This window comes from Trichosurus vulpecula, chromosome 6 (assembly GCF_011100635.1).
Source record: "Trichosurus vulpecula isolate mTriVul1 chromosome 6, mTriVul1.pri, whole genome shotgun sequence".
NCBI lineage: Eukaryota > Metazoa > Chordata > Mammalia > Diprotodontia > Phalangeridae > Trichosurus > Trichosurus vulpecula.
Window position 1 is genome coordinate 222,890,892 of NC_050578.1, and position 24,669 is coordinate 222,915,560.

Genomic DNA, 24,669 nt, shown 5'->3' on the forward strand with positions numbered 1-24,669 from the left:
TACTGGAGTGGTTTGCCATTTCCTTCTGCAGCTCATTTTACAGATGAGGAAACTGAGGCAAACAGGGTTAAATGACTTGCTCAAGATCACACAACTAGTAAGTTGTCTGAGTTCAAATTTGAACTCAGGTCTTTCTGACCCCAGGCCCGGCGCTCTATCCACTGCCCTGCCTAGCTGCCCACAGAGAGTAACCTAGTGAGAATCAAGTTGAATAATTCTGTTTGCCTTTGCCCTTCCTGTACAGTATGTTTTACTGAATGATATGGCAATAATAAAAGAGTTCTTTAGGTGACTTTCATCTATCATATCATTTGAGCCTCACAACAACTCAGTGTAACAGGGACTACTGGTGTCACTGCTCCCATTTTATAGACTAGGAAACGGAAGCTCAGCGAGGTTGACATTCTTTGGTTCAGAGTCACACAGCCAGGAAATGTCCGATGCCTCAGTTGGAATCCGTATCTTCCTAACTCCAGGCTTAGCGCTCTACCCCTTATTCCAAATTGCTTTTCTACCTCTGTTTCTACAAAGGAAAAGATGCTGCATCAGATATTTTTAGGTTAATACTTAAGTAACCCAACCTGTTTCCCAAATGGGAAAAGAGCCAGTGCTGCCCCTGATAACTTCATGTTATGGTTTATTAGAGCTCGTGGGAGTCATGGATTTAATTCCTGTTCAGACCGGGTCAAGGCTGCCCTTGAACAATTTATGAATATGCATATGCTCCACAGCAGTTGAGAGAGTATGGATGAGTTAGATAATAAACCTGTCCCCACTAGTGGGAAAACAACTCAAATTTCATGGTGAGTTTGTCCCATTATTTTTTGTATCTAAAGGATAACTCCTAACTTAGTGCAACCCTTTAATCAGGAAATGGTGATATTATAATTAGAAATAATTCACAGGATTTAGAGTTGTATCTATAAGGGACCTTAGATATCATTTAGTCCAACTCTCTCATTTTACAGATGAGGTCCAGAGACATGAAGTGTCTTTCTTCAAGATCACACAGGTAGGTGTTTGCAAAATACCCAGACTCCCAAATTAGGGCTCATTCCATTACACCATGAACCCTCTCCCGGGCCTTAGCAAAACACAAAAGAATGACATGTGTGCATGTGTTTTTACACGGCATCATTATGTCCTTTTCTTCTTCATTAATGGCCGTTCCTAAACTTGTTCTGTCGCCACATTCCTTTGTCCTGAGTATCTTTGGAGAGCGAGGCTGAGCTTTGTCCCACAGATTGGGTTTCTGGGGCTGGGCCTCTTGGTTTGCAGGAGTTCTCTACACTGTCTTATTTTCTTCATTTCTCCCCTTCTCATTTTGTGTGCCAACTCTGGAATTCTCCCTCTCCCATCATCTCTGCATTCTGGCTTCCCTGGCTTCCTTTAAGTTTCATCTAAAATTCCACTTTCCGCAAGAAGCAATTCCCAGCCCCCTTGAATGCCCCACACTTCCCTCTGTAATCATCTTCAATTTATCCTCTCTCTATCTTGTTTGTATGCAGTTGTTTGCATGTTATCTCCCCGTGAGGACAGAGACTTTCTTTGGCCTTTCCTTGTTTCCACTGAGTGCTTAGCATAAGGCCTGACACATAGTAGGTGCTTAATAAATGCTTGTTGACTTGATTTGACTCAGGGGCCTCTTTGTCACATGGCTTAGGTGAGGTGAATGTGTAAGTGTTCCCTTTGGATATCATTTTTCTTGTTGCTTTAATTCCCAGAGTGAACAATGTTGAGTAATGCTGCATAGGATAGTGTTTCTCCAGCCACTGGGCTTAGGAATATTGCCCAGTGATAACTCCTCTCCCTTGCTGGCCAAACCTGTGTGCCTAACACTTGGTAATTGGCTTTCTATCTTCGTGTGGCCTTTTGTGTAGCTCTCACAAGGCTAGCTATGGAAGTACATACATTTGTTTTCCCCACATTCTCCTGTTTCCCGTGTCTTGTTTTGTTGTTGTTAAGAGCACACAGCGTCGGCAGCATTTCCATTTAGCTTCCTAACTATCTTACATGGGAACATCTTCCCTGACACCCATAGAATCTCTAGGAAGTTTCTGATTGCGCCTTTCTGTTCTCAGCCCATGAGAGCAGGAGTGATGAGTAGATTTTTCAGGACTGCTACTGCTTTTGCTGCTGCTACTGCTGGGGCAAAAACTGCCATGAAATGCTGCTAGCTATTATTCAATGGAATGAAAACACAGACGCTCCTTTTTTGGATATCTTGATGAGGATTTCTGTAGGTCCTAATAGACGTCTCACCAGGCACACAGCAGAGCTCAGTTTGGGTCCTGTGCCTTCCTGTGGCAGAGAGGTTTCTGAAAGACATCTGTTTTACATTTGGAGAACTTTTTCTCTATTAGGTTAAGGATGGCCTATTCACAGTTAGTGAACAAGCAAAAATGGTGAATATGGGTAGGGTCCATTTCAGAATTCGTTATTCTTGCTTGGATGTTTTACTGGTGAACCCAAGAAAAATGCATAGGATGGAGCACCCTGTCTGCTGGCTTTCTTGTGTCTGAATCTCTAGACTGCATCAGTTTGTTGTTAAATGTCTAGTCTTTCTATGATGATAACAAAAAGAGGCTCCTGTAGAGTCCGTCCCTTAAAAGTCCCTGAAAGTCTGGTAGGCTTCCAAAAGTCTCCCTTGTGGAAGAGAACATATCAAACCAATGTCCCATTGGCCAGTTTGCACTAAAAGCTCAGAAAATTTCGTTCAATGTTCTGGTGACAATATAAGCCCATATCTCTCGCTTCCTGTTCTCATTGTATCTCACTTAGGAAATGATCATACCACGTCACCAAGTGAGTCTCATGTACCAACAGATTCAAAACTAGCAAGTTTGCACTTGGGACAAATAGTACAAATTACACCTAAGGCAAGTGGCATAAGATATTCTCTGAATTGTTGCTGAGTAGACTGCAACAGGGGAAAAGGAAGAAGGAGAAATAAGGCGAAGCTGAAGCTCAACTGGTGCTGGGTTATGGCCACAGTATAGTAGAAGAAGGCCCCTTCTGGTAGCTACTTATTGGAACTAATTGTTCTTGCTAAACTAAGTGTTTTTGTGCTGCCAGCACCTACTAAATTTCAGTATCCTGGGACAAAGCCCTGATCGCCTACCTTAGTTTCAGCCCTGTGTACAGGCTCAGCCTTTTCCATGATCAGAATAAGCTACCTACAGGGTGCCTTTTAGGTGCTCCCAAGGAGGTCTTTTCCTCCAGACTTTCTCTTACTGACTCCCTAAGACCTCAAACTAACTTAAGTGATAAAGTTTAGGTTATAAATATCCCTGGAGGAGGAAATACGTGGAGCCGAAACGAAGAATCTCCATATCTCCTTTTCTGAAAACAACTTTTTGTAGGGTAAGGTAGATTGAAGAATGGGAAGATACTTAGAAAGGAGGCCTCATGGAAAGGAAACAAAGGGTATGAAAAATAGAGACTGGAGGCATGCATGATGAGCTTTGGCAACTCCATGGTTTGGCCAAAGGGTGGCTTCTGCTCCTGGGAGATCATACAGAGATAAGACAATACCAGTGTTAGCATTAATGGACAAAGGCTGAATAGCTAGAATTGTAAAGGGTCTCATCTCCCCCCATGCTAACCAGACCTCAGTTAGGTGTAGGCCTAAGAGGAAGAACATATTGGATAAAAGGGACAAAGCTTTGGTAGCAGGGATCTGTGTTGTCATCCTGTCTGTGGGAATCATTTTCCTGGCTGTCATTTCTGATAGTAGCTATCTGTCTCTGTTCTGGCTGTTTGGTTTAAGTTCCATTTTTGGAGGGGAGGGTAAGAAATCTGCTCTGTAGTACAAATGCTTAGGCTGGTGGGCCTGGGGCCTAGGGCTAAGGAGCTGGGCACAGTGGCCAGGGGCAGAACAGACTCAACTCCACATTCAGGACCATTTCCTCTTTCTTCATCTGGAGCACTGCGTGGGGAGTGTGTGCTGGAGAAAAGACCTGTGTTGGCTTAATTCATCATTTGGGTTGAAAAGGTCTCTTATTATTTGGCACAGTAGTGTGGTCACCTGGCAGCGGGTCATTAGCATTTCTGTCTTCCTCTCCTTCACCAACAATGCACAACATGCTAATTAGAGGTTTCTGAAAGCAAAGCAACCTGTTTTAAAATCCGACATTTTAATTTGTGGCTTTAATAGCTGTATTATAATAACTGGCTTTGGTAGGGGAAAAAAGCACTTCTCATGTTGTACAAGCGAGGCAGAGTATAACAGAGGCTGACAAAATTAAAAACCTCATAATGCGACCTTTGCCGGGGATAAAAAGCTGATTCATAACAATTTCCTTTTGTTCTTTGTTTAAGCTATTACTCCAAAAGGAGCCTCCGATTAATCTAAGTAAATGCATCATTACAGTACTAATCCATGGCCTTCTGTCAGTGTCTGTTTTAATTAAATAAGAAATGCTCAGAGAAAGATATCACGCACAGGGCTGTGATTGGAGAAAGGGAGGCTGGTTGATCAAGGGAAGATTAAAAAGGGCTTTACTGTTTTGTCCATTTGCATAGCTCCAGATGCCACTGGGTTGGAGGTAGAGAGGCGAACTTACAGAAGAGTTTAACATGGCTGCTCTCTTATCGATGCAAAGTCACTGGATTTGCCAATGAAATTGGAATCATCCAATTCATCTCATGCTAGACACTCAAAGCCCAGAGCAGCTTGTGTTTTGTCCTAGAAACCTTTTCTCAGTTTTGGGATAAACTTGGCTATATAGAATAGAGACAGACTTTTACTAGACAGGAAGCTTGAGAAAACCTGGTTATAGACAAAGATTACTAGAATATAAGCTCTTCGAGGGAAGGCATGGTTTCATCGTATCTCCAGCACCTAGTACAGCACCTTCCTGAAATACAGTTGGTGTTTAATAAATGTTTTTTTTTTTGGAGGGGGGAAGGTGGTGGTAGAGAATACCCTTTTTTTTTGTATCCCTAGCACTTAACACAGTGAGTAGCAAATACTAATCACTTACTAAATGCTTGTTGACTTGATCTATGATTTCAACAGTGTAGGGGAATCCTGGTGTGGAATCTCCCTCCACTGATGCAAAACTACAACTTCTCTGTAACTTACAGTTGGAGTAATAACTAGGCCAGGGCAACTGGAGCTTTTCCCCAGGGAACTGAATTTAGAGGACACTTAAAGCAGAACAATCCTTCAGCAGTCTTGAAATAATTGAGCTGGCATCTAGTTAGCAAGAATAATTATTTAAAAGAGAGAGCTACCAGATGGTGGGCTGGGGTGAGCACCTCCTCTGACCTGCTGTCCTCCTATATTGTCCCAGAGAGACGGGCCCTTCAGCAGCCCTACACTGGTATCCCAGGTTCTTTCTCATCCCTTCAAATCCATCACAAAAGGAAGTGTATTTTGTGCCTCTTGCCCCAGGTGCAAAACTTCCTAGGTGTAGCTCTGTTTGCCTGGTACACTAAGAGTTTGAGTGCTACCTATGGTCACACAGCCAGTATGTGTTAAAGGCAGATCCTGAACCCAGATCTTTCTGCCTCCAAGGCCACCCTTCTATCTGCTATGCTGTGTTGCTTCTCTGATGGATGATCCTGGTGCTTTTGTTCCTCTTTTAAATACCATGGAATGGGCAGTTTGTGCTTTGTGGTATGCTATGGGCACTATCCTAAGGATTCAGGAACATAATTATTTTGAAGCAACGAGGAGAATATTTAATAAATGGAAAATGAATATGTTTGGTTAATATTGCTAAAGTGAGATATACAGAAATTCTTCTTCACTGTAGAGTTGCAGGATTCCCGTGGTGAAGGCTCTCTCCATACCCAGGCCATTATTTGATGTAATGAAAAGAGAAAGTGTTCAACACTGAGATTGTTAATTAATTTAGGCTAACAAGATGAAGATAAATGAAGCAAAGACCAGAGTGAATGAAGCAAGAGGTCTTATTTACAATTTAATACGTTTAAAAAAAGAGAGAGAAATGCAGATTTCACATGACAAAAAAAGCAAACATACCAGGGGTGGGGGGGAGAGGAAGGAAGAAAACAACAACCCCCAAACTACAATCCAGCCCTAAAACCGTGCCCTGACTTTACTGAAAACATGTACTCTGGCTCCACAGAGAAGACACTTTTACAGTGTGTAAACAGTGCTTTACTACTGCTGAGAATCCCACACTAGTTAACCTTTAACTTAAGCATTTTATTATTCTTGCTACAGTCTGGGGATGACAATGAGAATAATTATCTTGAACTGTTCAGGTTTCTGGTTGTTCAGGTTAACCTGAGATTCTCTGCCTGGGTTATTTAATAATCATTTTATTTCAAGCTCCTTTTACTGAAGGAGAAAAAGCTTAGAAAAAGAAAAAAAAAATAGCTATGTCAGTTCCCATGTTCTCAAGTCTGTTTTAAATGGGCGCTATTCTGAAATTAACATGATTTGAACAAAGTATCCCTCTTGGAGATGAAAGAAATTGAGCCAATTTGTCATTTACTTATTTCCTTCCTTCTTTCCTTCCTTCCTTCCTTCCTTCCTTCCTTCCTTCTTTCCTTCCTTCCTTCCTTCCTTCCTTCCTCTCTCCCTTACTTTCCCTGTCCTTTCTTTCCTCCTTGCCTTCTTTTTTCTCCCTCCCTTCCCCCTTCCTTCTTTCTTTCCTCCCTTCCTTCTTTTTTTATCCCTCCCTCCTTTCCTTATTTCCTTCCTTCCTTCCTTCTTTCCTTCTTCCCTCCCTTCGTCCCTTCTCTCCTTCCTTCGGACTATTTCTCTTATCTCATATTACTGTAGGCAGTGGTAACAGGGTTCTCTCTCTCTCTCTCTCTCTCTCTCTCTCTCTCTCTCTCCCTCCCTCCCTCCCTCCCTTTCTCCCTCCCTCCTCTCTCTCTCTCTCTCTCTCTCTCTCTCTCTCTCTCTCTCTCTCTCTCTATCTCTCTCTATCTCCCCCTCTCTCTCTTTCTCTCCCCACAAATGGTATTATTGTGGTCACTCTGTTTTTATCTCAGGGGTCATGGACAAATCCATGCAACTGCTTCTAAGGATTTCAATAAATAGGACTTTTTTTTTTTTAATCCAGACAATCGCCTTTTATGTTACTTTTAAACAAAACTACTAGTCCATCAAGAGTTTCAAAAGAAAACAATTCTCCAGAGTGCTGTGCTGGTATGGCAGTGCAGACCAATCATCATGGCACCCATTCTCTGGCCCTTTATTTTTCAAGTCCGCAACAATAGGTTGTTGATTCAATGGACAAGACCAGAACAATTAAGTTCTCTGTTTAGCAGCAGTGCAGCATTTTAATGCCCTCCACTAATAATGGTCTCATTATTGTTATTCTAAGACTGGGCCTCAGGAGGAGGAATATTTGCTGGAGGTACGTCATTATTTTGCAAATTTCGATTAGCTCATCACGTTGTCTGTAGTGTGAAAATCGTAGCTAATTAGGGCAGCCAGTTAGGCGACCAGCTTTTGAGCTTATGAGTTAAAAGGTAGCACACTTGATGGGCCAGCGATGTGAAAAAGGTGGTAAAAAGGAGGATTAGAGCAGTTGCCTTAGTAACTCCAACTTCCATCTGTGAGGGAACAATAGACTTGTGTTTCTCCCCCACCTTGGTGTAAAAATTGGTTTTGTTTTGAAAGGACAGAGTTCTTTTTATGACAGTCTGGAATTCAGCCCAATAGAGTGTAGTTTTAGTTGTTAGGAGAGACCATTGGGGATAGAAGAGATGAAAGGTCACGGTGAGCTCCAAGGACATGAAAGTTGTTGTCTCATGTAACAATAGTTGATTGTTTTCTTCTATTATTTCTAGCCAGCCCCTAAGTCAGGTGATGGAACAAATACCTACAGTTTAGTCAGGTGAAACATGATGGGGGTGGGGCAGTCAGGAGGGAGAGAAAGGGGAGCAAGAGGAATTGTACTTTGGCCATAATGAAGGATTGTTATAATTTGCTTTTATTAAACAAAATGATTGTTATATTAATTTTCGACCATCTTAGAGGAAGATCCCTGGAGAGATGCCCCCACTCCACCCCACCACTCCAGTGTGCTCTGGATGGTTCTGTCTCTGTGGGCCATCACATCTCTGGGAAGCACTCCAATGTGTTAGAAAAATGTGATTTAAGCTTTCTTCCTGAACTCCCTGGAGGACCAGCTATGGGATACTTAACAATAAATTCAGTTGTTGTAGCTTTCTCACATTATTGGTGTTCTTAAAAGGTTTTCCTTCAAATGCACACTGAATAAAATGAATGATAAATATGAAAGAAATTTGCTTCACCACTCTACAGGGTTTTATCATAAATTCTAGACTCCTATTATGGAAAGTTTACAGGAAACAGTTTAGATGTTGCTGCAGAGACCTTTACTAGCAGCCATTTTTCCCCTTATAAAGAACTCCCTGTGTATATATGACAATTTCATCCCTATAAGAGGTGCTACGTTGTTGTTTTTTTCCTAATGTAAAAGGGAGTTAGGGATGGAAGGTTGAATTTAGTGTGTTCTTAGATACCCTCCAAAACAAAGCATCTGGCTTTGAGTACTTTCATTTTTAAAATTCTCTTCCTGTTCCCCTTTCCCCACCCCCAATCCTATGAGGTTTCAATGATTTGATGGCTATTTGCAGAAGCCTAGGGAAATGGAGGTACATTGCTTGTGGGCTTCCTCTTCTTTAGGCTTATAGGTATGTTCATTCTGATAATCAGATCAATTTTTGTTTTTTCCCTTTCCCCCTGAATCCCAAAAGGCAATTCGTTGTAATTAGGATTGAGGTTTGTCTGTGGGTCTTAAAAGAATTATTTTTATTTAATCATCCCTTTTTGGAGCTTTGGTGTTTACTTATTTTTCTATCTGTCTTCCCTTAGAACTATAGTTCTCCTTTCTCTGAATGACTTTGTTACAAATGCCTCATGCTCTTCTAATCAAAATGGCATAGAACTTTAAAGTAGAATGGGCTATAGGGTTCATTGAGTCCAATCTCTGACCTGGTCTCTATGACTCCAGTCATAGCTATATTACTTCTCACTCCCACTCCAGTGCCCTTTTGTTACTGGAGTATAAAATCAGCCACTGAATTATGAAAGAGAACTTTGACCTCTCCCAGGTTCCGTTCCGATGGTTTAAAGGAGGTAGGCAGAGTGTTCGCTAGTGCTTTTTGTGTTGGGACAAGCAGCACAAGATGACGGGAAGTGCTTGGAGTAAGGCGTGCCGCCAAAATCCACTGTTAGAGATAAATTGATGGAGAAAGGAGGATACCCTGGGATGCTGCCTTGTGGTGAGGAGATAGAGACCCTGGGGACTGAGTGAGGAGGACTGGGCGGGGCACAGCCTTGTAGTAGCTTCGTGAATAAGGAGGAAACCATTAGATACTTCCTTTTTAAACTAATTGTTCTTGCTAACTATATGCTAAAATGAATTGCATCTACTGCTACTGACAGAGTGCAAGTGCCATCAGTGCCTGCTAGATATGGGTGCCTGGGAGCAAAACTCTGGTCAACCCTACCCTAGGTACAGCTTTGGAAATGGCTTGGGAAGATGGGTATTTAACTGACTTGGTGAGGAAGGGAAACTGAATACAGATTTTAACTATAATTATTTCTGGTTAAACAGACTTATTATCAAATAAATATCTTTATCAATTGGGACTAATTTAGCTTAGGGAAATAGCACAAGATTTGATACCGAAAGCTCTTGGCATAGCTCGAAATAATACACTGAGGCAGGACCATCACTGAACATCCAGTCAAGGAGCTGGGCTTGAGTCCCAGCTATAATTCTACCTGTATCATACTTTCAGCAGGCATCTTAACCTCTCTCAGCCTCTGTTTCCTTATTTTTAAAATAAGCATAACAAAACTTGTACTACATACCTCACAAGGTTTTTGTAAGGATCAAGTGAGAGAATATATATATATATATATATATATATACATATATATATATATATGTGTGTGTGTGTGTATGTGTGTGTGTGTGTGTGTATAAATGAAATAATTTTAAAACACAGTACAAACATATTACTCTTAATATAAATGTGTTTATTGTTATTAATAACTTTATTTTAGTTCCTAGGTTTCTGTATACATAAAACAAAACAGATTCATTTCATTAGATGGTGTGATAAATACTGGTATTACGAGTGAAAGTGCCTTATGTTTAATATGGTATTATGATATTGTAAGTTGGTGATTTTCTGTGTAGAGGCTATAAAATGGAACTTTTGTTAATGAGATTTGTACTTCCCAAGTTCAAAGAAAAGCTTGATTGAAACTTTCAAAAAAAGAATTTGTTAATTTTTAAAATGTGTTTTGAGTTCAGAAACAATTTTTAAAAAGTCATGGTCTCAGTTTTTTAACTCACTGAACATGTTTTCAGAATTCTTTTATTATTTTAAAAGCCCTGACTCAAGCTTGTCTAGGAATGGGGAAGAGGGAGGCCACACTCTCCATTTTGTGCATTGATTGCCTCATTTATTAATTTCTACATATTACCTATGTTGTATCCCTAGACTTCAGAAGGCAATGCTGGGTCAGATCGGCATGCTAGGTAATAAATGCCCCCAACCCTTTGCTCTTAGAGTCTAGAGGTTCCCAAGCTTGGGGAGGGAGATTTGGACCAGGGAAGATGCCCTAAGGTCCAATCAGGTTCCAAGTCCACCCCAGGACAGAGGATCTCTAGGGGGCCAAGGAAGTTCCAAGGCCAGCATGGAATTTGGAGTCCAATCTAGGACAGTCTCAGCTTGTCAAAGTTCATATCTCTCTGTTTGGGTAGAAGTGTATCTCATCTAGTCACACACAGATAAGGGTCCTATTCTGAAAATTTTCTGTGGCAGAACAAGTGTGCCACAATTTGTTGCTTACCTGTTTGTGCCTTCCATATCTGACTTTTAGGAATCTTTTTCATGTGTCTAACAAGAACCACCTCTTTCACCTTTAAGTCTCTTTCTCTTCTTTCCTTTGTGAGTGAACAATTAGTTTGTCTTTTATATAAGAGCCGTTTATATAAATAGAGACAGGGCTAGAGACCAGACCTGTGATTTCCCTGGCATAGGGAACTCCTGGATGAGGAAAATCCCTCTATCAGGTTGGCACCTTCTCTACAATTTATAATCTTAGAGGGTTGTCTAGAGCAAACACTCCTGAGTGTTCCTGAACCAGATTCAAATGTCTATCTGATTTTAATGTGTTGATATATTAATAAAAAAGAAATCTATAAACATGTGTAGTTTTCTAAGTCAACATATGGTCTGTGGGGATCTTTATGTAAGATTTGGTGGCTCCTGTTTCTATCTGAGTTTGGCACCTAGAAGGGAAGTGACTTTCTCAGGGTCACACAGGCAGTAGGCATGACAGCCAGGACCTGATCCTAGGTCTTCCTGGTTTCACAGCAAGCTTTCTGTGCACTATGTTGTGCTGCCTTTTTATGTAGTAATAATATTGATTTTTAAAAATGCACAATGATGATGATGCTATCTCTGATTTGTATAATACTTTCATAGTTTTCAAAGGGATTTCATATAGTCTTGGATCTGCCAAGCATGGGCAAGTGAGTTACCTCTTTGGGTCTCCATTTATATTGCATAATATGAGAGAGGGCTGACCTAGACTACCTTTGAGGGCCCTTCTAGCTATACAGTTCTATGATTTTTATGATTTTTTGAAATAGTGTGAGGCCCATCTTATAGATGAGAAAACTGAGGCTTGGAGATGTAGCACTAAGACTAGAACCAGGTTCTCTATACTCCATTGATTTTTTTCTACCCCTTCATTTTACTTATCTCTCTCCTAAGTAATCATCATCCCCTTGATCTCTTTTCCTGATGGGGAGCAGGTGGGATAAGAGAGGAGCAAACTAACATTTTCAAACTGTTAATTTGGTCCTACCTTGTCTGCTTCCTTGACTCTATCTGAACGTCTTGTTTAGATTCTAGGGTCCCTCTTATATTTTTTTTCTTGCTTCTCCCTTCACTGGCTTCTGCTGTCTGCCAAACAGGTGCATTGCCATGCCCGCCTGATAGGGAATTAGCCTTCCCGTGAGGAAGAGAAGGAGAAAGATAGAGAGAAAGGGAAAGGGAGACAAGGAGACAGGGAGAAGGAAAAGGGAAAGAGAGAGGGAAAGGGAGAAAAGGAGGGAAGAAGGAGAGAATGAGAAAAAGGGAGAGGGAAAGAGGGGGGAGAGATGAGAGGAAGAGAGGGAAAGAGGGAGGAGAGATGGAGAAGAAGAGGGGGAAAGAGGGAGGGGATAGGGATGAAGGAGAAGAGGAGAGGGAGAAAGAGAGAGGGCAAGGGAGTGAGGGAAAGAGGAAGAGAGAGGGGAGGAGAGAGGAAGAGAAAGAGAAAGAAAGAGAGAGGGAGAGTTTTGCAAGTATATCTCTTGTGCTCTGACCTTGCATCACATTTACTCTGCATCCAGGAGAGTAGGTCACACTGGGCTTGAATGAACACCTGTTATTGTGAGTCTGGGATGGTTGTTTTTTTTTCTTAATATATTGAAAAGAGCAATAGTTTAGGAGCATAAAGACCAGGGTTCTAGCCCTAACTCTCCTATTTAATGGTTGTAACCTTGGATAAATAATCTGGATAAATCACTTCAGTTTTACTAGCAGTAAAATCAGGGAGTGAGATTTGATGATTTTGGAGTGCCTTTCCACCTATAATGAACTTTATAATGTTCTATTAGGAAAGCACCTAAGAAATGGACCCTCTTATAAAATTCACAGGTCAGAAATTCTTTGTATTTCTTGTGTATATATTTTGTATTTTCTTCCCCCTTCCCCCATATGTTATTTCCAGCCACTCTTCCATCTCCCTATTCTCCTCTCATTCTATTACAATAGATTGTAGTCTTGAGGACAGAAATTAGTGGTGAGTTTGTGTGTGTGTGTGTGTGTGCGCGCGCGTACGCGCGCACGCGTGCGTATGTGATCTTTGTATACCCAGCACCTAGTAGAGGGGCTGGCACATAGTAGATGTTCAATAAATGCTCGTTAAATGAATGATTGAAAGACCTGTGTTTCCTATAGAAATGTAATGGATATAATTCATTTTCATATATTACATGTTAAAATAGCTTTTGTGTTGGCCATTCAAATTAACTGAACTTTCTTAATGACTACTATCTCCTATTTATTTCACGAAATAGAAGCTCCTTAGCCTGACATTTAATGCTCTTCATAATATGACACCAATCTTTGCACTCATTTCTTATCATTAACATCCACGACTTCTGTATTCCAGCCAGACTGTGCTCTTCTCTATTTCTGGATCTCTTCCTGTATCTCCTTTTCTCCTTTCCTGCCCACCCCACCCCCCAGTGCATTCACATAGTCCATCCTCTTGCCTGTACTGCCCTCCCTCATCTCTGCTGTAGAAAGTTTCTTCCTTCAATGTCCAGCTAAGGTGCCAGCCCCTCTAGGAAACCTTCCCTGATCCCTTAGTGATCTCTTTTTTTCCCTAGTTAATTTCATCTTGTTAATTATTCTTCTCTCCTTTCATATTCTACCTTTCGTCATACTTGCCTGTATAGCCATTGTATCCCTGTCATACGTGGTCACCTACCTCAGAGCGGCACTTCTGCTATTTTTCTGCTTTAGCACCCAGCTTAGTCCCTTAGTAGTACATAGTAGGTGATTAATAGATGCTTTTAAAATTGAATTTAGTTCATATCTTAGAACTCATATTTTTCAATTCACTGAAAATAAATTGATCTACCCAAGTAAAGCTGACTGCAGCATTACTAAGGGTTAACCAGAAGAGAATTACAAATGAACTATCTAGAAAGTTGATTATTAATCCAGCAAGAGAAGAAATATCCTTCTACTTAACAAGAAGGAGTATCTGAATTGCTGATAATATTGTTCAAGCAGTCGGGGTGGAATGGCAGAGTCAGGTAAGTTAAACAGAACTCAGAATTTGGGATTTTCCCCCAGTTTTTCAAGAGGAAAATGTCAGTAAATTTGCAAGAATTAACTCCAAGAGCGATTTACAAACTGCTGTCCATAACAAATCTTTCAAGTTTCATATTAGGCTTGTTAATGAAATCCCTATGTATGCTCTCTGTCGGTCGGAGAAACTGGAGAGCATTTACATGAGGAGAGACAGTATATTTAATTGTGGAATATTTATAAAAATCCATGATTAGATTTGTGATTAAGAACAAGGAAGTGGAACGTGGAGTAATGATTCCTAACACAGTCGAGTTCAAACCTCATGTATTATCAACTGAGGAATCCTGGGTGGCGAAGATATTATGTCCCAGCCTTCTCCTTGGCTGAGAAAGTTCTGGATGATAAAGAATCCTAGCGTCATTTGAAATTTAATATTGCTGCTCATGGAGACGGGTGGAGGGGATGACATTTGGGGGGTGCCAGTGTTTATCATGTTGTAATTTACCTTTCCAAAGGCTGTCTTTATAGAATTAAAATGAAAGAAGAAAAGTCCCATGATCTATGTAAAAAGGAAATAAAGTGAAAACAGTATGATTTGGGGGATATGTGCTCTTCTAAGATGTTTTTTCTCCTGGTGGAGAGGAAATGTGGGTGTCAGTATTCAATCCTGTCTGATAGAATGTTTTCCTGATTACTCAATATTGCCAAAGACAGCTCCCTGCTAAACACAATCTGAAACAGCCTGTGTAGCAATGCTATAGTCTTCTGTCTTTCTGGGGTCTGAAAGTGGGCTGGGGAGAGAGGGTTGGATTTAGGGGAAGGAATCAAACTTAGTAAACTTGTCATCCTCTGGAAAAGTACACTAAAAAATGGAGGAATTTTGCTTTTCTTTAAAGCTATTTCTGTAGTGTAATAAAAAGGGCATTGAATGTATCTTGTTATTTTAAAACTGGTACAGAAGAATACGTATGTTTGGCCAATTCAAGCTAACATCTGTGCCATACACATATCTAGACATGTATGCGTACAAGTATGAATATAGATGAATTTTTAGTCCATGTATGGATACATATGTGCATATATGTCTGTCACATATGTGTTATATCTATTTGTATATACATGTACATACATATGTATGTGTATCACAACAGGAATAACATATGTGTGTGTATATATATATGTGTATAGATACGTGTATGTGTATATATGTATAAAATCCCAGAGTAGAAATGAATGGATTCTGTAAGAGAAATTTACTCTAGTTTTCATACTATGTTGTGGCCCCTGTTATTTGAGACCAAGAAGCAATAGCAGACAATGGCAGGACGTTTCTATGATAAAGCCATAGACACAAATGTTCCAACCCCTGGCACTGAACAAATAAAGGAATCAATATTCCAGACACAGGTCAAACCAGAGGACAGATATCTAAATCTTTGGTGAGTGGTGATTACCAGTGCCTTCCACAGGAACCTTTTATTGTTGTTGTTTGGTTGTTTTCCATTGTATCTGACTCTTTGTGAGCTGAACCTATTTGGGAATTTTAGGCAAAGAAACTGGAGGGGTTTGCCTTTTCCTTCTCCAGCTCATTTTACAGATGAAGAAACTGAGACAAGTAGGGTTAAGTAACTTGCCCAGGGTCACACAGCTAGTGAGCATCTGAGGGCAGATTTGAACATAGACAGATGGGGCTTCCTGACTCCAGGTCCAGTGATCTATCGACTGTGACACCTAGCTGCCCTATGGGCACCATAGAAAATGGGAAAGGGTCAGTATAATCTGGGGTGATTGAGGAAAATGGAAGCCTTGCCAGATAGTGGTTCTTTCCATTCATTGAAATGTTTCAGTCAACAATTTCCCTGGTATGTATTCAGTGCTATGCTATGACCCTTGAGAGGTACAAGAAAAATTAAGATGTGATCCCTGGCTTTAATTCAGGTACTTCCATGCTGGTCAGGTAGGCAATATGATAGAGCAGGTCCAGAGTATGAGCCACAGGTTTGTAGTTGGAGGTCCAAGGCTCAAGTCCAAGTTTGGCAAATTACTAAGTCTATGGCCTTGGGCAAGTCCCCAAATTCCTCTGGGAATCAGTATTCTCAATTGAATGTATCAGACTAGCTGATCATTGGATTTAAAATTGGAAGGGTCCTTCCAATCCAAACTCCCCATTTGACATATAAGGAAATGGCAGTCTAGAGAGGTCTAGAGAGGTTACAGAGCTGGTGAGTGGAGTGGCAGATTCAGGATTTTTGACTCCAAATCTAATACACTTTTCATTGCATCTCGCAGCCTCAGGCCATATCTCTAAGGTCCCTTCAAACTCTATTATACAGTCTATTAGACTGTGAATACACACAAAGCAATTAGACCAGGGGGTGTGGAGCCTGCATCCCGAGGCCACAGGTGGCCCTCTAGGTCCTCAAGTGCAGCCCTTTGACTGAATCCAAACTTCACAGAACAAAGTTGTGGCCACATGCGGCCTCCAGGCTGCAGATTCCCCACTCCTGATTAGACAATAGTACGAGATAGTGTGTTCTTTTTGTAAGGTGGTGTTCATAATATGCACTCTTTAAATATCTGCTGAATGAATGAACGCATGAATGAATTATATGGTATAGTATATAACCATTGCCGGCAAAGGAGGGAGAGTCACAGAAGGCTTCTGTGATTAGGACTTGACTGGTGAAGGAGATGAGACTTGACCTGGGCTGTGAAGACTGAGTAGTATTGAAACAGCAGAGGTGAAGGAAGAGCCATCCATGGAAGTACTGAGTCACACAATTCTAGAACAGCCATTAGAGAACACCATAGTCCCATCCCTTCATTTGACAGAGGAAGTGCCTAAGACCTAGAGTGTGGAAGTAAGGTACTCAAGATCACACTGGTTGGAGGAAAAGCCTGAACAGAGGTCTAGAGGCAAGAACAAGTCATCAATGCCCAGAGAGCCCAGAAGCCAAGGGCCAATCCAACTTCAGAATCTCCGCAGGCCTATATTCCAGAGTTATTGAGTTACTGGCCTCTGTCTTTAACTCTGCCCCATTTGAATATTTCTCTTTAAAAGCAGTGTTGGTGTATTTTTAAAATGTCACTTTCATTTTCCAATGTATCTCACCTGTCTTCCACCCAGAGATTCCTCTCCCTCTACATTTATCTGGATTCTTCATATTCATTGATTCTTGGGAATAGTAATAGTATTCCATTATGTTCATTTGCCATGTTTGGTCATTCCTCTATCAAGTGTTATCTACTTTGTTTCTATTTCCTTGCTACTTCACAAAAGCTTTGCTGTAGGTATTTTGGTATAAATTGGACCTTCTCCAGACCCCACCTCCCATTCCCTTTCACCATCTTTTACCTCCTTAGTATATGTGCCTGTCTCTGGGTCAAAGGGAAATTGATGTTTTAGTCCCTTTCTTAGCTTAGTTCCACATAGCTTTCCAGAAAGTTTAGGCTAATTTACAGCTTCACCAACAGTGAATTCATGTGCCTGTAGGTCCATTATAACTCCTCCAACACTGACTATTCCCATCTTTGATCCTTTCTTTTTTTGCCAGTTTTCTAGTTGTGAGGTTTAACCTTGGAATCATTTTGATTTCTATTTCTCTTAATAATAGTAATTTGGTGTGATCTTTCCTATGACTGTTACCAGTTTGCAATTCTTCTTTTCAGAACTGTTTGTTCATTTTCTTTGACCACTTAGGGCTTAGATAATTCCTTTATAATTGTGGGGAAACGAATGGAGAGGAAGCAAAATTGAATATACTATTTAGAAGATTATTAAATTCAATGCTCACAGTTTATGTGCAGCTGGGGGTGGAGTGGGACAGGAGGAGAAAGAACACCAGTGGGGAAAGGAGTCAGGCATTGTTCTGAATTGAGAACCTCATTTTTGGCAGAAATTTTCCTCTTGGCCCTTCCTCTATTTAATAGCACATCTCTATGCTAACATTTGAAGGTCTGCAGAGTGAGTTCATTTTGCAGAGGTGAAAACTGAGGCTACTTAGGAACATTTGAGAGACTGCCTGTGTTCACCCACCTGGAAAAGGGAGCCAGCATTTGCTCCTGACTCTACTTCCAGTGTTCGTTCTACAATACTGTGCTGCTGAGGATGGTGGAAAGGGTTATTTCCCAATCTCATGATGTTTATTTCAGAGACCCAGAGGATCTTGGAGAGAAGGGTAGAAATGGACTTTCACATCTGATTTCATTACCTTCAATGAGTGGCCCCAGCAGATAATAGCCCCAAGGGGGAAAATGTGATGGATTCTCATAATCTAGAGGGAGATAGCATATGCATCTTTGTTGAAGAATGGCATGAACCAAATGAAAGAGTTTTTCTAATAAAAAAAAAGGGATAGATAAGAGGAGGGCATAAGGAAGGAGGATGTTTATTCCAGCAGGAACTGGGAAAGGTAAAATAAACGAGACACAAAATGGTGGCAGTTTGAGAAGATGCCTGAAGTTTTCCTAATGTTTGAGGGATACGAAAACATTTTACTTAGATTCTCAGAACACATTCTGGCATTTGCAATTGCAGCCCGACTTGAGAGGTTAGTCTGAAATAGGGCTGTGTATGTGTGTGTGTGTGTGTGTGTTTTAGTGAAGGAGGAGAGAATAAATGGGAATTTAATAAAAATATCTCTGTTCTGGCAGGTGGTGGGTTTGTAGTCTGTCTCATTGATGGTAGCAAAGGGTTCCAAGATTATTGATAGTAATTATGATTTATATATTTCTCATGCTTTATACTTTTCAAAGCACTTTCTCATGATTATCTCCTTTGATCTTCCTGCTGACCTTGTTGGGTAGATAAAACAAGTCTCATTATCCCTGTTTTGCTGCAAAAGAGATTCAGATTGTAGAGAAGTTAGATGACTCGCCCAAAGTCACATTGCGAGTTCATGCTGTGGTCTCTTCACCCCCTAATGCAGAGCTCCTTCCACTAGACCCATTAAGACCAGTATGTATGTGCACTTATTTATATTCATATACATGCACACATGCATACACATACACATAAAGTTAGACTGGAAATTGCAGTGAGGTTATCTCTTAGGACTGGCATATGCAAGTTAGGCATATGGCCTTTACTTAGAGGAGGAGAATAGATGGGTGTTAAAATAAAAAAAAATGATTGAAGAGATCGACCACTAGTCTTGCCTATCACTTCTCCCTAAATTTTAATTACTCTATCTACAAATTAATGGGTTTTTTCCCTGATTATCCTTATGTCCCTAAAGATACAAAGGTAAAAAACAAAACAGTTTGTGTATGAAAGGGTTAAATAATTGCATGTAGTTAACAGAAACACATTTGAAGCCCATTTAACACCTATTACAAGTTTCGGCTTATTGGCTACAGTTTAATGGGCCAAGTACTAGCTTCATTTCTTAAGAGGCCAAGACTAAGGAGAAACAGGTGTGTGCTTAAATAGAAAGAAAGAAATACCATAAACCAGTGTAAATGAACTGTAACTCAAATAAAAACTCTGCTAAAAGTAAAGGGTGCTGAGTGGAGACCTAAACCATCGGGGAGAAGACCCCATTTAAAAGGTCTAACTAGCAGCCATAGTGCAGCTCAGTCTACCTGGATGCGTGGGGGTGGGGGTGGGATAGAGGTGGGGGTTGGTGTGTGTGTGTGTGTGTGTGTAAGCTGCAGACATCCAAGTCCTGCTGTTGGAGGGACCTTCTTTTGTTACATACAGGGGTTGATGAGATGTGGGGAGGGACTTGGGTTGGATGGAACTGAGTTAATTAGTTGAAACAGAGCCATAGTAGGAGGATTTTCTTATGGAAACAGCTATTTTCATCTGGCTAAAGATAAATGCCACCTTCTGTCTATCTCAGAAAGAAAAATGACCATAGTACAGAGCGGCCATCCTTTCTCCTTATCTTGACCAGAATGCAGAGGTTTCCATTTGGTTGAAGCAATTGGGTGTGGTTAGCCCAGGGGTTATTAATGGGTCTGTGGTTAGATTTGAGGGAGTCTGTGAATTTGGATGGGAAAAATTACACCTTTACTTCAATGCAACTAGTTTCCTTTGTAATCCAGCGTATTAGATTCTTAGAAGTCTGAGGCTTCAACAGATTGCCAGAGCAGTGCATGACACAAAAAAGATTAAGAACTCTAAGTTAACCTATGGAAAGGAAGATCTGGAGTGGGTAGAAGGTGGGACAGATAGTCAGTTTCAACTATCTGAAAGCAGACAAAGATTTAGTTGGTATGACTCCAGAGGGCAGAATGAGCACCAGTGGGTAGAAGCTGCAGCAAGTAATATAAGAAGAGAATGGAGTTGAATGGATAGAGCCCTTAATACAAATTTCAGCTCTTCTGTTTTTGTCTAATATAGGTGATTGTTTGCAAAAAAACAACTAAAAGGCATTCTTTTAAAGAACTAAACTTTTCATATTAAAAACCATTTACAATAAAATATACTTTAACATAATTTCATGATGATTTGTCAATAGTTGTTTCAAAGAGTTGAAATGTCCCAAGGAAGCAAAAGCAGGAGCAGGAGCAATATCTCTCCCTCATCTAGGAGGAATCAAAGTTATAGTACAAATTGACACTTTCCTATTATTACATAGTAAAGCCTTTTCCTTTCTCCCACCACAGCCCACCAGTGGGTGACCCACTAATGGGACTAGCACTACCCCTTTGGAGGGGCAGTGGGGAGACGGACCCTATCCCACTCCACCAATAGGTTCCTGAGCCCTGAGACAAGGACAACCGACATCACTGCAGGAAGCCGTAGATCATCCACTGAACCTAAAAGAACCCAAGTTCCCATCAAGTGTTGGCCCCACAGTCAGCTGGATGATGACCCATCTCCCCTGCCAGTCCTTGAGGTCTTGCTATTTGCTCTTAGCTAGTTAACCTACCAGAACCTAAGTATGTACAACTATAAGCAGCATTTTCATTTATGTGTTGTCTCCTCCAATTAGAGTGTGAACTCCATGGGAGCATAGACTACTAACTCATTTTAAAAATTTATATCCTTGGTGCTTACTACTGAACTCAGCACATAATAAGTGCTTAATAAATGCTTTTCATTCAATTTTGATTACATCTTTAGAGTGCTCTTTCTTTAGAGTGCCATTCTTAATGATAGCCTAACATTCTGTTACATTGAACACAGTCTCTAAGAACTGGAAGGTACCTCAGAGAAATCTTGTCCCAACTATACTTGTCCAAGAATCCCTGTTATGACCCCTGCCCCCCAACAAATGTTCCATCCAGCTTCTGCTCAGAAGCTCCCAGTGAGAGGAATCTCTCCCTGCCAAATGCAGCCCACTTCATTTTTGGTTTGCTCCAATGGTCAGACAACTTTTTCTTATACTGGTTCAAAGTCATCCTGATTGCATCGTCTAGAACCACTGCTCCTAGTTCTGCCCTCTGGGGCTAATTAGAACAAGTCATAGGACTTGTTAAATAGAGTTAGAGCTGGAAGGTACCTTAGAGGTCATCTAGGTCACCCTCCTCATTTTGGAAATGAAGAAATTCAGTCCCAGCAAGGTAAAGTGACTTGTCCAATGTCACACAGAGAGCAGAACTAGGATTTTATCCCAGATTCTTTACTCTAAATCTAGCCCTCTTTCCTATTTTTCATATTATCGCCCAGGGGAAGAGCCTAATTCGTCTTCTACAGACAGCTATCTTGTCTCCTCTAGGACATCTTTAACTGAAGGATACCCTGTTTTTCATTTAATTGTATGACATCTTCTCCACTCTTCTCACCATCATCTTTCAGGAACATTTTAATTTACCTATGACCAGGGCAGAATATGTCGCTGTATTGTTTTGGAAGAAAAGGAGGGGCTACTTTCTTACTTAATACAGTGCCTGGCATGTAGCAAGCACTTACTACTTGTTGATTTTCCACTGTAACTTGTGAGTAGCAAGAAAAGAATGCTGTATTTGAAGTCAGAAGACCTAGGGTTGAATCCCAACTCTACCACTTACTCTCTGTTTGACCTTGACCAAGTCATTTCATCTCTCCATGCTCCAGTTTATTGATCCGTGATGTGAGGGAGTTGGATTCAATGATCATTGCTTTTCTCTCCCTACTTGTAATCTGGCCTATGATCCTATAAAGACCAGCATTAATTTTTTTGATTGCCATGTAATGACTGACATAAGTCATTGACTCATCTGGAGCTTGTAATCCACTAAAACCCAAGATTTTTTTGCAAGAAAAAAGATTTGACTGTCATGAAACTATACCTCCCACATTCTATATTTGTGAAGTCAATTTTTGGAACCAAAGTATAAGGCTTTGCATAATGTCTTTATTTATTTGATTTCCTGAAATTTGGCCCACTGTTCTAGACTGTTGAGATCTTTTTTTTAGATCCTGACTCTATCATGTGGCATGTAAGCATCCCTTAAAGCTTTATGTCATCTGCATACTTTACAAGCATATGCTACACCTTCATCCAACTTAATGATAAAAATGTTGACCAGCTATAAGTTATGGTACACCTAGGACACTGAAGAATAAAAAGAAGAGTGTTATTCAAAGGCCAATGAAGAGGTGGTACATAGTGGGTGTGAACGAGCTATAATGTAAGAACCAAGAAGTGATGAAGAAAAACTGAAGTGATGAAGAAAAACTGTGGTAAAGGATGTCATCAGGAATGTGTGTGTGATCAAAAAAGAAGGCTGGCTGGTTACGTGGCAAGATAGGCAGCTGACATCCCTGGACATGCTTATGCTGTCAAGAAAAGGTGAGGAAGGCCTGAAGAATGTTAGACTCCTGCGGAGAGCTTATGGGAGAATATGGATAAGGTACACAGAATGAGTGAGCATTGGCAGGTTATATTCTTTGTCACTGGAGAGAGAATCTGCATTGCGGAGATCACAGATCCTTTTGATCATTTGGGAGCAAATCACAAATGTATCAGCCACCCTGCTTTAGGCAGAGAAAGAGTGCCAGCAGATAGCCAGAGAGCTGATCCCCAATCACTGTAATAAGGTTGTTCTGTGCTAGGTTTATAAATGGTTTCCTGGATGTGTCATCTCAACCTTCCATCTGTCCTGGTGGTCTGTAGTAGACCTCTACAGCAATATAACTTCTACTACTGCCTATGTTGCTTATCGTCCAAATGTTCTCTACTCTGTTTCTTTCCTGGCTCTTGGTGTGGTGGCAGATAGAGACTAGGGCCAAGTATTCTTTTTTGTAACACAAATGGTGCTGTTTTAGAATAAGTATCCACTTCAGTGTAAATGGGCAGTCACATCTAGCCCTCATGTTTTGGGGTTCGTCTACCTGAGTTCTTGAGCAAGGGTGATAAGAGTCCACCCTGTATTGGACCCTTGTGGACAAAGTCAGATTAGCAGATTAGGAAGCATTTTTCCATTAATTCTAACAAACTGCACTCCAAAGATAACCAATTATGAACACAGCATGTCTTTGTGATTTCTGTATACTATAGGTATCTGTGGAAATTGACTCATATTCCAAAGCCCACTTACCCTATCGAGTCCCTATCGAGTCTTTGTGCCAACTGAATTCTCCTTGCCTTGGCTTCTAACAATGAATGAAATAAAACCTTTTGCTGACTTATGTTCTCTGCCGCACTGACTTTCCTTACTACTATATATTCTTAGTATGTATAGCTCTTTCCCTTTTAGCAATTCCTTATGAATGTTATACACTTCTAGGTCTAAGTTATAGCCATGAATCCCATCCCACTAAGCCTCAGTGATGCCTATGAAGTCAAGTTTGCCTCTTTGCATTAGGATCTTTGATTCGCCTTGTTTATTGCTCATAAATTGTCCATTTGTATGCAGTCATCTGAGTCCATGGTTTTTACTTATATCCCTCTTTTAGGATATGATTTCCCATGACTTGTCTGCTTTTCTTCCTACTATGTTATACCTGCTGTCCTCTATGGCATCTGATAAATGTAGGCAGTTTTTTGCTTCCCCCTTTCTTTTTATTTTTAAAATCCTCTTGATGACATTCACTCACTCCAGACAAATATGTCTTTACTGGCCCTTACTAGGTATACTATATACCTTGCCAACAGCCCATCATTCCTGTATTTTAAGCTGTGGTTCAGAAATCCAAATCCTGTTCTTAGCCACTATCTCCTTAGATAGTTATTCATTTCCCAATTCAACCTTTCTCTGTGAATCCCCTACTTTCAATTGCTATTAGTAAAAAGTTCACCTGTATTCTCCAGGTCTTTGTTGTTTTGTTCTCTTTCTTGCCCGCAGGCCCCACCCAACCCCATAATCTTCAGTCATGCTTTTTAAGTTCCTTGTGATATCATTTGTCTTCACCAGAATCATCAGAAGAGGTTTTCAGATTTGATAGCTCTTGGGTGACTCTCAGTACAACCCAGATACATGCCCCAGGAAGATAGCAGGCTTCTTTGATGTACCTGTTTATTTAGCCTGTCTATTTATTTAGCTTATTGGTTAGGAACTTTGCTTCCAAATTTTCTTTTTCTATTGTAAGCTTAGAGAAACTTGGTTTTTAGCTTTGGAAGGGAACTTAGAGTTGATTTAACCTAAGGTTTCTTAATTTAGGGTTCATGAACTTATTTTTTTTAAAAAGTGTTTTAACTTTAACTGTATTTCAATATAGTTGTTTTCCTTTGTAAACTTATGTATTTTATTTTATGCATTTCAAAACATTTTTCTGAAAATAGATCATTAGAATGAAAAAGTAGTCCATGTCACTAAAAAAGATTAAGTTCTGATTTAGTATGTTTACCGTTTTTCTCCCTTTGGTTGAGGAAACTGAGACCCGGAGGTAAAGAGGTCTTACAAGTAGTAAGTAATAGAGCCCATCATACATAAACCAGGCCCTCC

General features: G+C 40.5%; 1 protein-coding gene across 9 annotated transcripts in view; it reads left to right on the forward strand.

Moving 5' to 3' along the window:
* SOX6 (SRY-box transcription factor 6) overlaps positions 1-24,669 on the forward strand; it is a 550,764-nt gene that overhangs the window by 93,207 nt on the left and 432,888 nt on the right. For 8 of the 9 annotated variants that reach the window (XM_036763143.1, XM_036763146.1, XM_036763149.1 and 5 more), the window contains exon 1: positions 13,801-13,853. The exons of the other annotated variant lie outside the window; for it this stretch is intronic. The gene's annotated coding sequence lies outside the window, so the exon portion shown is untranslated. Of the gene's footprint in view, positions 1-13,800; positions 13,854-24,669 lie in introns of those variants that run through there. 9 annotated transcript variants of the gene reach the window in all.